This window comes from Myotis yumanensis, unplaced genomic scaffold (genome assembly GCF_028538775.1).
Source record: "Myotis yumanensis isolate MYYU_CA2020_CCGP unplaced genomic scaffold, mMyoYum1.0.hap1 SCAF_2, whole genome shotgun sequence".
In the NCBI taxonomy this organism is placed as follows: domain Eukaryota; kingdom Metazoa; phylum Chordata; class Mammalia; order Chiroptera; family Vespertilionidae; genus Myotis; species Myotis yumanensis.
Window position 1 is genome coordinate 178,270,325 of NW_027223753.1, and position 15,766 is coordinate 178,286,090.

The window sequence follows — 15,766 nt, forward strand, 5'->3', positions numbered from 1 at the left end:
CCACAGTAACCAGTGTTAGCATAAACACCTTTGTTGGTGTCTCTAATTATTCTATTTATAGGTAGGTTATATTTCATTCACTATTTAACTTCTCTCAGGTGAGCAGATTCAATTGAATTCACATCAGCCTGCATTTGTGGAGCACATACAACATGATAGATAGTGGTTTAAGGCATGCTCCCCTTCTTAAGGCATTCACAGGCAGGAAAGCGATACGAACATGGAAAAGAAACCCATTCCAAAACATGAGGATCACATAAGTAGAGATGCAAAGAGGACACAGATGAGAAAACTCTCTTTTCTCTTTGGAAGAAGTGAGAAGTTATAGTGAAGCAGGGATCTTTGATCTTTGAAGGTTGCTTTTTTGGGGGGGTTGCTTATTTTATAGGGCTAGGAATGCAATGGGAAAGTATATTTCCAAAGCAGCTAACTGAAAAGAACAAAGGCAGTAGACACAGTGTATTTTGGAAAATGCGTATGCATCAACAGAGATATAGATGCTTATACCTAAAGATCTATACTGCTTATACTTAAGGAAGTGCCGAAGGTAGACAAAGGGTGGAAGGGGCTTTCTAGACCACATTTATCCCCTTATTTGGCTCAAGTGTATAGATATACATGAGAAAGAAGGCAGAAAATCCAGACTCTTCATCTTTTAATACATGGATTTTGAGATCAGTTTCCTACTTCCATGTGCAAGGAGGAGAAAGGGAGACATGGTGACTCAGATGCCACCTACCTCTCTACACCGTTAACAGAATGTTGATGTCACTCCCTCATGATTGCACTATGGCTGCTTCCACTCCAGCCATCACATCTGCATAGTTAGCACTCAAGCCAGAAGCAAAGGGGCACCTTCTTCCCTGCCCATCTGTTTCTTTTAAGGAAGGAAAATCTCTCACAGAAGCCCCCAGTGATTTCCTCTAATTACTCATTGGGCCAAAACTGGGGTCATAAGTCCTTGCCCCAACCAATCAATAATAGGGGTAAAGTGGTTGCTGTAACCAGCTTGAACCATCCCAACCATGGTTCCTTCAAATTGAGCACCCACAGGAAGAAGTCAGTGTGCTGTATGAGCATCCAACACCATCCTGCCACAAAGGAGAAACAGACAAGGTCTCTGAGGATTCGAAGTCAAGGGAACAGAAGAGCAAGAGGAGCAGAACATACGAAGGTAGAGTTGTTCTGATGAAGTCCAAGTATGTACTACATCACTATACACTTCTCAAAGTAAGATGATGCACAGCCCCAATTCTGTGCAAAACAGAAGTACTCAATACATCTTTCTGAAGCATCAAGTTTATTACAAGATTTAGAAGAACCGAATACTTTAATAAAAACCATTCTCCTCTCACAAACATGGAAAAAAAATAAGAGGAGGAGAAGGGAGATGGGCCAATCTCTAAAGTTTCATCCACATGGGAGCTAAGTGGTAGACCTGCAGCTTGGGGAGCCTCTCTTGTTTCCCAGGGGGCTCCAGGCTGTCCGCCAAGCTCACCAGCTCTTTTGGGTACAATGTCTCTAAAGGCCATAGAGATGCCAGGTACCCTCCTGATGTGATAAAGAGAATGCCATGGCAGTTTGCATAGCTCCATCAGGCACTGGACCAACTCCTTTTGCCCCAACACACAGTTGTCTACCTCTTGCACTACTGTCACCTGCAGCAGTTTGCATCCAGCCTCTGGCCTACTACTCCTGCACCATGTGGCTGGACTCCCTGGAGATCAGCATTTTTGAGTTCAGCATTTTAAATGCAGGGAGCCCAGCTTTACCTCCCTGGAGTCTTTGTTTGTAACCCAGCCTTGGCTGTCCATAATTTACATTGGCTCTATCGTGTTCCATTTGCCATATTGCTTCTTGGATGGCCCAAAGCAGAGCTTTTTCAAAGTAAACTTCAAGAACCTCCTAGCCATCCCCTGCCAGCCATGGCTGGTTTCTGCTGGGGTTCCACTGCTGGTGCTGAGGCTGGAGGGCAAGTCCTCAGGGCCACACTGTGGGGGCTGGGGTAGGGGGGTGGGTAGGAGAGTGGCTATCTTTGACTTCAGGCTGGCTGGGGGACTGGCAGGTTCCTTGGCCTGCCATGACTCCTGGTCCTCAGGCTGTTGATCCGCCTAGCAGAACCTGGAGAACTCTGCTGAATCTCTGGAGATGGGGAAGGACTCTGCTGTGCCTTTGGAGTTGGGGTCAGGGTAATGGAAGGTCCTTGCCACGATGGTGCAGCACTCCTCTTGGTGTTTCTTGGTACTCAGAATGTGGTATGTGGCCATCATGCTGTTATACCTCTTGCCTCTTAATGAGCCCTGGATCTGGTCCCACTCAAATCTACTCTGTCAACCATTGGTTCATGTCATCACAGGGCGGCTGTAAGGCCCGAGTTCCTCATTCTGGCCCATGTTTAGCCGTGGGTCCCTCATAATTAGTTTTAAAGTTCCTCTGTCCCTGGGGTCAAGGGTCATCATCAATTTCCTTCAAGAGATAAGAAAAATGGCAGATAGTATTTCCTGCTCTGTCCCTGAACTTCCCAGTGACCATCTTACATAGAACCACTTCTAGGCTCCACATAACTACTGCAGAGTCATTATATTTTTGGTCCAGGAAGAGTTCTAGGGAGGTGTAAGAGAGGCTGCCAATGAATGTGCTCAACTTATTGCAGTAAATTGAGTACTGAGTTCACTGTCCTAAATATTGGTGTTCATCTGAGCATCAAAGAGCATGTTTTCTGCCTTCAGGTCCCTGCGGATGATGCCCTTTGGTGACAGTACTACACAGCAGATACCAGTTGCCAGAAAGTGCCCCATGGCCTCATTCTTGGTCCTGTAGCCATGGTCCTGTCCTGCAGGGAATTGAACACACCCCTCCACTAAGATGCTCCATAATGATGAATAATGTTTCCGTGATATCAGTCACCTCAAATAACTTGACTATAATGGCTGTACCAGTTTACTAGTACATACCTATCAACGGTACACAAAAAAATTACCTATTTTCTTACATCTTCACCAACACTTGTCATCTCTTGTCTTTTTTATGATAGCCATCCTAACAGTTGTGAGGCATCACACTTTCTGCTTTCAAGCTATATTATAAAGCAATAGTCATTAAAACAGTATGATACCAACACAAAAACAAGCACATAAATCAGTGGAATAGAAAAGAGAGCCCAGGCATAAATCAATGCATATGTGGACAACTAATTTTTAACAAGGATGACAAGAACACACAATGGGGAAAGCAGTTTCTCTAAGTGATGCTGGGGAAACTGGATATCCATATGCGAAAGAAATAAACTGGACTCCTATCTTACACGATTCACAAAAATAAAATGACCAAAGACTTAAATGTAATACCTGAAACTATAGAACTTCTAGAATAAAATATAGGAAAAAAGATCCTTGACATCGTTCTTGGCAATGATTTCATGAATTGCCGAAACCGGTTTGGCTCGGTGGATAGAGCGTCGGCCTGCGGACTGAAAGGTCCCAGGTTCGATTCCGGTCAAGGGCATGTACCTGGGTTGCGGGCACATCACCAGTGGGAGATGTGCAGGATGCAGCTGATCGATGTTTCTCTCCCATCGATGTTTCTGACTATCTATCTCTCTCCCTTCCTCTCTGTGAAAAATCAATAAAATATATTTAAAAAAAAAATGATTTCATGAATAAGACACCCAAAGCATAGACAACAAAAATAAAAATAAACAAGTGGGACCATATCAAACTAAAGAGCTGCTGCAAAACAAAGGAAACAATCATTTGAAAAGATAATCTACAGAATGGGAGAAAATATATTAAAATACATACTTTAATATATTTGGACTACATGAGAGAAAAAAATCTTATTTTCATGCTATTTTTATTAACATCTCTCCTCCACCTGATAGTCTCCTTTTTTATAAAAGAAAAGGCAAACTCGGGTTCCAATATTTCCCTAGGAAACTTTAGCTAATATTTTTTATAAAATAGCTCTTTTATTTTCACAGTTATCTTCTCTTTATGGCAGCTGACTCTGGTTTTCTACTTATGGCAGTGACATGTAATTTCCTTTTATAACAATTTATTTGAGTAAAATAAAAGTGAGTCAATTTAGAGAAAATATTAAGTAATTAATGGCTCACATGGTACTCATGTATGGCAAAAATCAAGATGGTTCACAAATGACTGAAGTTTGTGAAACTCTTCTACTCCAACCTCCTCAGTTTGCAAGTAAGAATCTAAAGTGAAGGGCTAATTATGGGCAAAAGATTGAGCTAGAACCTTATCTTTTGTCTTTATTGTCTCCAATATACCAACCTCCCTTCCCAAGTTCTGAAGATCTTTTTCTCCTTCTCATTCTTTTCTGTATAACACTTTCCCTTCTACTGTCCAGTTGTTTCTTTTACTGACATGTAAAAGACACTTGTTTCTCTGGTACCCAATTCACAATCTTGGCAGGTACATCTTAACTGGGTTGACAAGAAGATTTTCCATCACTTAAATCACATAAAGGTCTACATTCAACTGAAATCTACATATTCATAACTGAAGATATTTTTATTTTATTAATAAATAATTTAAGTTTATACTATTTTTTTTTAATATGGACAAGTTCAGAACAGCCCTTATCCTTTATTTTAAGGAAATCAACTAAAATGGGAAGATTCATTATCAAACATTAGCAGTGGGGTTAGCCAGAGATAAATGCTGTGAATATAAATTACATTTAATTAAATTAATGTTTATTAAATGTGAGCTATTTTCCTGTCACTATGCTCACACTGTGCTCAGATAAATTTAATATTCTAATAGCTGTAATTTACTGGGCATATTTAATTTATTAATGCCATTTACTTCTTACAACAATCCTCCAAGATAGAAGACTGTTATCTCTATTTTATAAATGGAGGAGGAGGGGTTCACAGAGTTTGGATAAATTGTCCAGTGGTACGCAGTGAGGAGGTGCCAGAATTAGACTTTTAATCTGTTAGAGGCCAATCTTCATGTTGTTTACATTACACTATTTTACCTGTCAGAGTCCCAAACTCCAGTGACTTATAATTTAGCAAAATTTATGTGTGGCTTCTGCCCTCAGAAAACTACATCTATTTGGAAAGGGAAAACCTTGAAATATAAAAATAAAGAATAACAATTTGGAATATTCCAAATGCCAGATAAATGTAATGTCCATATACATGGCCCAGGGTTCAAAACTGCATTGAGGGTGAACACATTGTAAGAATTCTCTCACCTCAACTAGAAAGGAAGTCTAGGGTTCAAAGAAGTAAAGGTGAATTGGAAAAGTGTTTAAAGCAGATAAATGGGAATATGCAAAGGAATATGAGAGTAGAAGAAAGAAGCCAGGGAATGACACACTGTCCATTATGTTTAGAGCAGAGGACATACTAGTACATTGATAAGCAGAGGGATAGGAGTGGAAGGGTTGACAGGGGCCAGGTCATGAAGAGCTTGAATGCCAGGCTTTGGGCTTTATGGCAGGGGATCCACTGAAGATTCTTGAGCGAAGGAAATGTGTAAGAATTGTGCTTTAAGGGTAGCCATCAGGCAAGAGTATGCAGGTTAAGTCAGGAGGGAAGAGAAGTGAGGAGGCTTCAGCCTTGGAACCACAACAGCTTGATGATGACAAAGGCTTGGACTGAGTGGCAGCATGGAACCAAAAAGGACAGGCTACCTCTAACTGCTCAGTCACCACCCAGAGATTATCCATCTAGGATCCCCTGCAGGTGCATCTCTAGGTCCTCTCTTCAGAGAAAGCTCATGATAAGGAAATTGGAGAGATGAGCAACATAGAACATCACCAAGGCAGGGACACCAGAGGAAAGAAACTCAAAATATCTTAAGATGATGTATTTCAGGGCTAAGTGAGACACCAGTGCAGGTAACTTTAAAGGCAATACTTCAGGGAATAAGCCGGGGTGGGGGCGGGGGGAGGAGAGCGGTGAAAGTCCTTGCAATCAGACAAACCCATAGAGGTTATGAAGTACACAAAAAATATCTATCTGTCATCTATCTATCTATCTATCTATCTATCTATCTATCTATCTATCTATAGATTGTTGTATAACTTTCTGAAAGCCTTGCTGAAACCAACACTAAGAAAAAACATCATTTTAGGTCTCTGGAATTTTGCTTCAACAAGGTCTTACCTGGAATATGTGTGCTGCACATTGGCAGGGAAGTATTATGTGGTTTGAAATGGATGCCAGTTTTGACTTGTGACTGCTACGTAGTAATTTGTGGTCATGTATAAGTTTGTGTTTGCCTTATTTTTTGACTGTCCATTTAGGAAGCACAGTTAGGATCTAGTAAGCTGTAAATAAGGTAGAGTTTACTTTCTGACAACTTCTTTAATGTAACTGATTACCCTTGGCACCAAAACTACAGTTGCATGAGCTTCTTAAATAAAAACTGCATAATGATCTTTCCATCTGTCAAAGTCGCATAATTAAAGGCATCAGCAGCGCATAGAATTAGCACTTCAGGTTTTGTTCTCAGGTCTGGATAGCATCCATCATCACCTTGACAGATGGAATTGTTTTTTCTTTATTTCTCCATTTTGCTCTTGTTTCTGCAGCTACATATCGCCCTACTGAGGATCCCTTGGAAGAATAGGAATCATGGACCTGGGATCATTGACAGTAGGCAAGATTCATTAGCTTGCTTCATATTTATCACCAGACATAAGCTGAAACTCTGACTGCATCATTAGTGAGGGATCAATCTGCCCTGTATCCCCCTTGACCCAGGAGAAAGCTATTATAAGGGCACAGGACAGCATCTGGCATTCTCTAAGATGGAAAAAGGAAATGGTGACTTCTTGCTTTTTGGTGGCATTTTCTGAGCACCTGCTTTATACTAGACTGTTAGAGTTGCTACAAGAATTACAGATGAGTCATCACTTTCTCTTGCATATTCTAGCTCTAGTTTTCATTATTATTTAATTATATATATAATAATAATAGTTATTATTATTTTATTATCACTACCAACTTTATTGAGTGCCATGTCACAGGCACAGTTCTCAAACATTTTCTCATTTTATAGATGAAGAAACTGATACACAAAGAGCTAAAATCTTGCCCAAACTCAAATATTTAGTAGCAGAACCAAAATATGACTCTCTACTGAAATAGTCTACATAAATAGAAGAATGAGGCTAAGTAGTTGGCAGAGTGATTTCTTTCCCATACACAGAATATTCAAAAGGAAACGAGAATAAACAATTAATAAATTCATTATTCAACTCAAAGTGGAAGTACATGCAATCTTCAAATAAGTAGAGGATTGTGTTCTAAAAATGTATTTGTAAACTGTTGTTTGGCATTTAGCCTGAAATAATATGTCTGGGACTTGTTTCAAAATAATGGAAGCGGGAGTGAGGATGCGATAAGATTGGTCATGCATTGATAATTGTTGAGGCTGGGTGATGGGTACATGGGGTGTTATAGTACCATTTTCTTTAATTTGTATATGTTTAAAATTTTCCATAATAAAAATTAAGGAAAATGATGCAAACTACAGCTTTGTATGGAGAAATGTACATAAGCATGTACGGAAATGCATACATGGTACATTCAATATAAAATTCCCAAGGATCTTTGTGACCTTTATATAATCTGTCTCAAATTGTAAGGTGGCTCACTCACTCACATGGTTATATTGTAAGAATTGGTTTGAGGAGTGAAATTTTTTCTAAGTTCCCTTGCATCTGGAAGAGTCCATGAATATCTGCTAGATGCCTGTATTAGTCTCAGTTCTCCAGAGAAAGAGAAACAATCTTTTATTTATTAAACATTTTATAATATAAAATAATAATAATATATATAGTGTTTATAGATAATTATAGATATAGGTATATACAAAGAAATTTATTTTAAGGAATTGGCTTATGCATTTATGGAGTCTTAGAAGTCCCAGGATCTGTAGTTAGCAAGCTAGAGACCAAGGGGAGAGATGGTAGTGTAAGTTCCAGCCCAAGTCCAAGTCTGAAGGGGGGAAGACTGATGTCCCAGCTCAAATAGTTAGTCAATGAGAGCAAATTCTCTCCTCTGAGAATTTTGTTCTATTCATGCCCCCGGTAGATTGGATGATGCCACCCACATTGGGGAGTGCAATCTGCTTTACTCCATCTACCAATTCAAGTGTTAGTCTCACCCAGAGACATCCTCACAGACGCACCCAGAACAACATTCTAACCAAATATCTGGGCATTCGATCATCCAGTCAAGTTGACACATAAAATTAGCTATTATAGTGCTTACTAAATTATAAACATCCAGAGGGGAAACCAACAGGAAGAACAAATTACAGAATGAAACTCCAAGTCCCTCAATTAATCCATGATCACAAGGAATTTAATAGACTTGCTGTTACTCATGTCCACAGGCTCCAAGTTGAAACCCTTTGGTTGGAAAGTACTCACATCAGCTATATCTGAACTGTCTTTATGGTGGGGTAACTGGTTTCATTACAATCACAGCTACTTCCTCTCCCTCCCTTCCTCTGCTTTCCTTTCTTTTCTTTCTACTTTCTTTGCCTCCTTCCTTCCTTCTGGAAAAATGTATCGATCAAATGCTATGCACCAGGAATAGTGCTAAGTATATACTAGGAATACAGCAGTGAATCACAGACTGTCCTAGTGGGAACCAGTTTTAAAATTCCTATGCAAAGAGTCTTAAAATAAAAACTGGTTGAAAGGAGCGCTGGAAACTTGTCTTGAATTATGTTTTTCATAAACTTGATAAAACTCTAATAAAATGCCAATTGTCCACACCAAATAAATCCAGGGGGATATTAGAGGGAGGATAAGCACCATCTCACCCCTTGATGCTACCACTGGCACTTTAGATTTTAAAATATAGTAAGGAAAATAGATGGTAAATAAATAATATATCATTGCCAATTGTGATAAATGCTATGAAGAAAAATACAGTGCCTTCTCTCTGTGTCCTCACATTATCTCCCCTTAGTCTATGTCCTAATTTCCTTTTCCTAAAAGGACATCATTCATATAGGATTAGGGCCCACCCATACGATCTCATTTTACTTTAATGATCTCTGTAAATACTGTCTCCAAATATAGTCACATTCTAGGCACTGGCAGTTAAGACTTGAACATATGAGTTTGGGAGGACACAATTCAGCCCATAAGAGGGGCTAGCCAGGAAAAGGGGGTGAAAGTGGAATAGGGAAATACATTGTAGATTTGGTGACAGAGTGCAAGGAGACTCCTATCTGATAACTTCTACCTTGCCTAGGATGTCTTAGGCAATATCAATAGCAGAAAATGGCAATAGTGGGAGGAGGAAAGGGGAGGTCAGAAAATAAATGTATGAATTGATAGTTACAGTGGATGGAAGAACAGATTTCTGGGCAGTGTAAAGGATTCAGTTGACACAAGTAAGTGATACAATTTGATCTGGTGAAGGCTCAGCAAAGATGAGTGATGGATTCATTCAGGATGGGGTTTGTCAGGGAGATGTGATTGGAGAGAGGCAATGAGCTAATTGTGATATTGGGCCATGAATCCAAGCTAAATAATTATGTAGGTGAAGGAAGGTAGGGAATGATGGATATAAATAAAGTGGATGACTCTATAAATTAGAGGTAGGAAATCTGTTTAGTGATACTGTATTTACTAGGCTATTGGACACCCAGAAACACTTGCTTTATGTACAGACAGTAAGCGCTACTATAGAGTTGGTCATATCTCCCCAGGAAGGTTATTCCATTCTAAACCGCTTAATTTAGATGCTGAAAATATCCCCATTATCTTCCCAAATAGTATCTAGATAGGAAAATTCAAATCTCTGTGCTGTGTTAATGAGCATGCTGGTGACTCCTAGACCTAACTTCCTACCTTCACCTTCCTCTTCATGCCCCATTACTGATCAGTTAAAATAGCTCTGAAGGACTACCCTTAGTTATTATAGACTTGAGGAAAAGGAGGTTGGTGCTAAGTAGAATTATAGATCTAAATGTCAAATGCTGACAGACATTACCATTAACATATGCAAAATTTATTTTGCACAAGTATGTCAAGTAGTGTTTTTTGACCAAACCAAACAGACTTGATTTAATGACTATAGGGATGGGCATAGTCCCAATAGCATTAATTTGTAAAATAGTATAATGTACTAGAGGCCCAATGTATGAAATTCATGCAAGGGGCTCATTTGCCTCAGGCCTCGAAGCCCCGGCTTCATCCAGAAGGATGTCTGGAAGGACATCAGAAGGTCGTTCTGCTGTCTGGTCTAATTAGCATACTATGCTTTTATTATTATAGATGTGAAAATGTAAGTGGGATGTTGGGTGATCCAGATGCCACTGAGAGTGCCTTGTCTAGGATTGGATTAATTCCTCTGAAACTCTTTTTTTTAAATACTCTTTGGTGCTGAGGACAACTAGACAGAAACACCAGGGAAGGAGCAAAAATGAAAATGCTGGGAAAAACCCCTAAAGACTGTATGCATAAAGTCAGCTCACCTGATATCAACTTGTAGCTTCCCTACTCTGGGCCAGTTCATATTACATCTATCATTCCATTAGTCTCGACAACAGCACTGCAAGGTGTTTGCTGATTAGAAAACTAAGCTTCATGAGGATAACTGACTTTCCCAGTCATATGCCCAATAAGCATGGTTCTAACTTTTGGTACTTAGGTTTATCTGGTTCCTGAAGCTCTTTCACCCAACCTTTCCCTCCCCCCACCCTGTGCTATCCCTCTTATCATACCTGCTCTTTTGTCTGCCCTATGGTGATGTGCATCTCCTTCAAGACTGTCCATCATATGCCTTTACTTGTTTTCACGTGGATAGAAATGTAGGAAGGAGCTGAAGACAGAACAGTTCCTAACTATCTACTTAGCCTCCACTGTCTCTCTTGATAAAATGGCCTCTTGGAGTAGATCATCTTCAATTCATTTATTTTATTAACTAGAGACCTAGTGCATGAATTTGTGCACGGGTAGATCCAGCTGACCCGGCCCCAATCGGGGCAGATCAGGGCAGGGCCTGTCAGGAGGAGGACACAGCAGAAGGTTGGCCAGCTGGGGTGATCGGGGCTGATCAGGGCTGGGCCAGCTAGGGGGAGGAGCTGCAGGCCAATTGGGGTAGTGGGGGCCCATTGGGGGCAGGGCCAGCCAGGGTACAGGCTGAGGGAGGTTGGTCAGTCAGCCCCACCCCCAGATCGGGTCATTAGCTGCCACAGTGGGCATCATAGGGAGCAGTTGTTCTGGTCCTTACGGTGTTCCAATCGCTGTCTTTTTATATATATAGATGATGGCTCCACAAGTTATTTTGCAGAAAGTAAAAAGACACAAGGCACTAACACAATGGCTAATAATCCTGAATATTAATTTGAGTCTCATTTATTTTGTTGTAATAGTGAATCCAAAATGTATGAATTATTGTGATAATCATTTTTAAAATAAGTTAATTTACACTAAAAACTATGGAGTGTTTGTAGGAAAAGTAGCGAACAAAATCAATAGTAGATAGCATCCAACCTCTGCTAGGTCTTACAAGGCCTTCCTACTGAAAGTGTGGCCCCATGCATCTCCAGGGATCTCGTGAAAAATACAGAATCCAGGCTGCACCCTGACCTCTTGAATCAGAATCTACAGTTTGATAAGATTCCTAGTTTATTTGCACATACATTAATGATTGAGAAGCACTCTTCTAACATATTTACTTTTAATAGCCAACATACAGGTGTACATGGAATCACTCTGGAGTAGTTTCTGAAATATTAGGAAGAGTTAGAGTTTAGGTGTCAGACAGACTTGTGTCAACACTTTCTAGTTTTGTCACTTTAAGTCTGGGAGTCTTTGTCTATAAAGGTGAGAAAGGGCTAAAATGGGTCAGAGGGGAAGGCAAGAGGAATACTAAGGCAAAAAGGTGACAGGAAGGGAAAATAGATTTTGCTATAGGGCCCCCTAGAGTGAAGAGGTGAAGAGCAGATTTTTAAGAATATTTCTTCACCTGTTACTGGAAATGTATATTTGTAAAATTTGGTTGATATTTAGGAACTACATGAAATAAATTTTGACTATGGTTTTGGTCTTAAGCAGTTTAAGTTTTGGATAAATAGTCTTATGTATAGGAAAGCAACAGAAATGGTGAAACAGAAGTGACTTAAGGATAGACAATCAATTTAATGAAAAAGTTCTTATAAGCAAAACAAAAAAAATGTCTCCCCAAAATACATCTGCATAATATATTTCTCACAATTACTCTTATGATCCAATGAGTTGAGATTTTTTTTCTATATCAAAGTCTATAAAATTTTTAAATCCAGTGTGATAAATTTTAATGATTTTTTAAAAATTTACTAGGGCTATCATCTTTTTTTAAGGCAGAATAATGGTTTAATCAAAATATCTCTAACTTCTTTAATCTATTGTTATAATTCTAAAAATAAGAAAATAATAACAGAATTTTATCTATTTCTGCATTGATTAGATCAGGGGTCCTCAAACTTTTTAAACAGGGGGCCAGTTCACTGTCCCTCAGACAGTTGGAGGGCCAGACTATAGTTTAAAAAAAAACTATGAACAAATTCCTATGCTTACTGCACATATCTTATTTTGAAATAAAAAAAACAAAACGGGAACAAATACAATATTTGTATTTGCATGTGGCCCGTGGGCCATAGTTTGAGGACCCCTGGATTAGATAGAACAAAATGCAAAATTTATTGTATTGGAGATACTCTTCCCAGACAATTTTTTGTTATTCTCTTGCCAAAATATGGATGATAACATTGCAGCAAATATTACTAAGGCAGTGTTTGTGTTTTGTTTTGTTGTGTTTTTTTTTGTATGAGAAACCAATCCTTATATTACTAAATTGTGAAATACTCTTCCCATTCTATCTGACATTGTCCTTGCCCCCTTTTTTATTGGAATATTTTTGCACAAGTGCATTATCTGGACTTCCAGGCATAGGTAAACAGAGATGACTCCAAAATAACATGAAAAAGAAAAAGCCTTACCATTATTTGATGTTTGTCAGGACAAAAAAAAAGAGCAGTAATAGAGGAGTTTACTTAGGTCAGCTGGTACATTCACATGGGTATTGTTGTTTTTCTGACCAAGAGTTCAATAAAATGCAACCTAATCTATTTGAGCAGACCTGTGACTTTCTTGTGCACAAAAATGTAAAAATAAAATGCTATTTCATTTACATACATAAAGAAAAACAACAAACAGCTTTGTGTGACTTAAGGTATTTTGAGATTTTAAAAAGTTTTATTCTAATTTTAGAAAATAATCATGCTTTGTTTGCTCTCTGGAAAAAACTAGAATAGAAAAATTATTCAATTAAAAATGTTATATCAAAAACTAGAGGAATCAGAGCAAGATTTATAGCACATATTTCAAAGAAAGTGAGATTATAGAAATCTAAAACAATGTATAATTCATGAAAAATCTTGGCATATTTTAAATGTCTTTGAATATAGAATAAGTTTTTATAAATCCTGTACTATGATGGACCTATGGAGAACTTACTGTATTTGTATGATAATTCAGAGGTGCCTTTGCAAAGAGAAAGCTGTTCAATGGGGATTTTCTAATATAGAGTCTGTGCTCAGATTGAAAAGCTGAACTGAAAAGTTGGGAGTACCTCATAAGAATGACTTGTGAATCCAGGCACATTTTTATAATTGAGAAAGGAGGAAAAGTTGTATTTCAGCGATGATTGCAAAATTGTTGATAAGGGGCTAAAAGTTGCCTTAACAAATGCCATCATTTATGATTCAATGATTTCCACAACATAGATGCATCACTTATATTGCCCCACAAAATCTGTTGACCAAAAGTAATCTCTCTTAGAAGGCTAACCCAGTCTTCAAATCTGTTTGCTCACTAAGTGTTTTGAGATGATGGAGTTGTGTCACAGCCCATCGACATATCAAGGTTAAACTCTACGGGCAAGCAGTAGTTAACTATGCAAGTTATGCAAATGACTCTGTAGCCAGAAAGTTGACATGGCAAATAAGAATATTTATTTTCATAAAGGGCAAATATCTGAAAATATAACTTGAACGATGATCAACCACATATCTTTGGGGAATTATATAACATTATAGGTCTATTAACATCTAAGTAGCATATGTTCAGAAATGGTTTAGATCAAAGTGATTGTTTGGCAGAAAACAGATTTAGACAGTTGCGTGGGTTTAAGATTGTATTGCCTAAGACAGAGTAATTGTTAATAATGCTTAATAGATATTGCTGTTTTCCTTTACCATAATAAAGAAACCTTTGTTATAACAGTTAATGCATTCATATATCAAAGTAAATCAAATTATCCAAAATAAGATCTTCAATATGAAGACTGAGATCAAATAGTGATCCCTATATCAACACAGACATGTGCCACGTTGTTCAGGATTTTGGCTGAATCAGTTTCCTAGGCCTGCCGTAACCAAGTGCCACAGACTAGGTGGCTTAAAACAGAAATGTATTGTCTTACAGGCTAGAGGTAGAAGTTAAGGTGTCAGCAGGGCCAACATCTCTCTAAAGACTCTAGGGGAGAGGATTCTTTTTTGATTCTTCTAACTTCTGGTAATTGCTGGCAACTGTTGGCTTGTTAATTCATCACTCCAATTTCTACCTCTGTTTTCTCATGATCTTCTCCTCTGTTTTTTGAATCCATACTTCCTGCCGTGTGTAAGGATACCAGTCCTTAGAATAGGGCCCCACCTAATTGAGTATGGCTTTTTTTTTTTTTTTTTTTTTTTTTTACAGAGAGGAAGGGAGAGAGAGTGTTAGAAACATCGACAAGAGAGAAACATCGATCAGCTGCCTTCTGCACATCCACCACTGGGGATGTGCCTGCAACCAAGGTACATGCCCTTGACCGGAATCGAACCTGGGACCCTTCAGTTCGCAGGCCGACGCTCTATCCACTGAGCCAAACCGGTTAGGGCTATGGCCTTATCTTAACTGGATTAAATTTACAAAGACATCATTTCCAAGTAAGGTTACACTTTGAGGACCCAGAGCTAGGACTAAAAACATATATTTTTAGTGGACACAGTTCAACCCATAACACTGGCCTGGTGTTAAGTAGTTCGGGAATAGACATTCATTCATTCATTTACAAATATTTATTGAGTGCCTATTATGTCAGGCACTGTTATGAACAAAACAGACCAAGTCCTTGCCCTTAAAGAGCTTATTGTCTGCATTCAAACCTATGGGTGTATATATTTTATAATGTAAGGTTATATGTAGTTTATAAGTTATCAAAAAGCTTTTAAGCTACATTTTTTGTAATCAGTCTTCAGAGTATCCTGCCAAGTATGCTAAGTATTAGTGTTACCTGACAGGGACCGACCTGGAGCAGGTGTGCCTCAGGCCAGCCTGTAGTGTGTCAGTTCTTGACTTCGGGTCGGAAAAATTTCACTGTATAAGACCAGGTGGGTTTGAGAGTATGTTTATTAAAGCTGGGGACAGTGAAACAAAGGAAGAAATTAGAGTAGAAGAAACAACTGGGGAGAGTGCTCTGCTTTGGCTCCTAGAAATATTATAGGAAAGAAGGGGGCCAAGGCAGGGCTGCAGTTAGTTCACTAGGATAGAAGTGAGGCTGGGTGGGGCTGCTTTAGCTCACTGGGAAGTCAGAACAAAATGGGACCATGGAGACAGAATCGGTAGTGAGTCTGGGTCGAGCTGCCATTGGCCACTGCTCCCCTGGTTTGTGGGGACCCTTAGAGTTTAGGAAGAAATAAAAAGTACATGCCTAGGAAGGGGCCTGGGCATGCTCTAG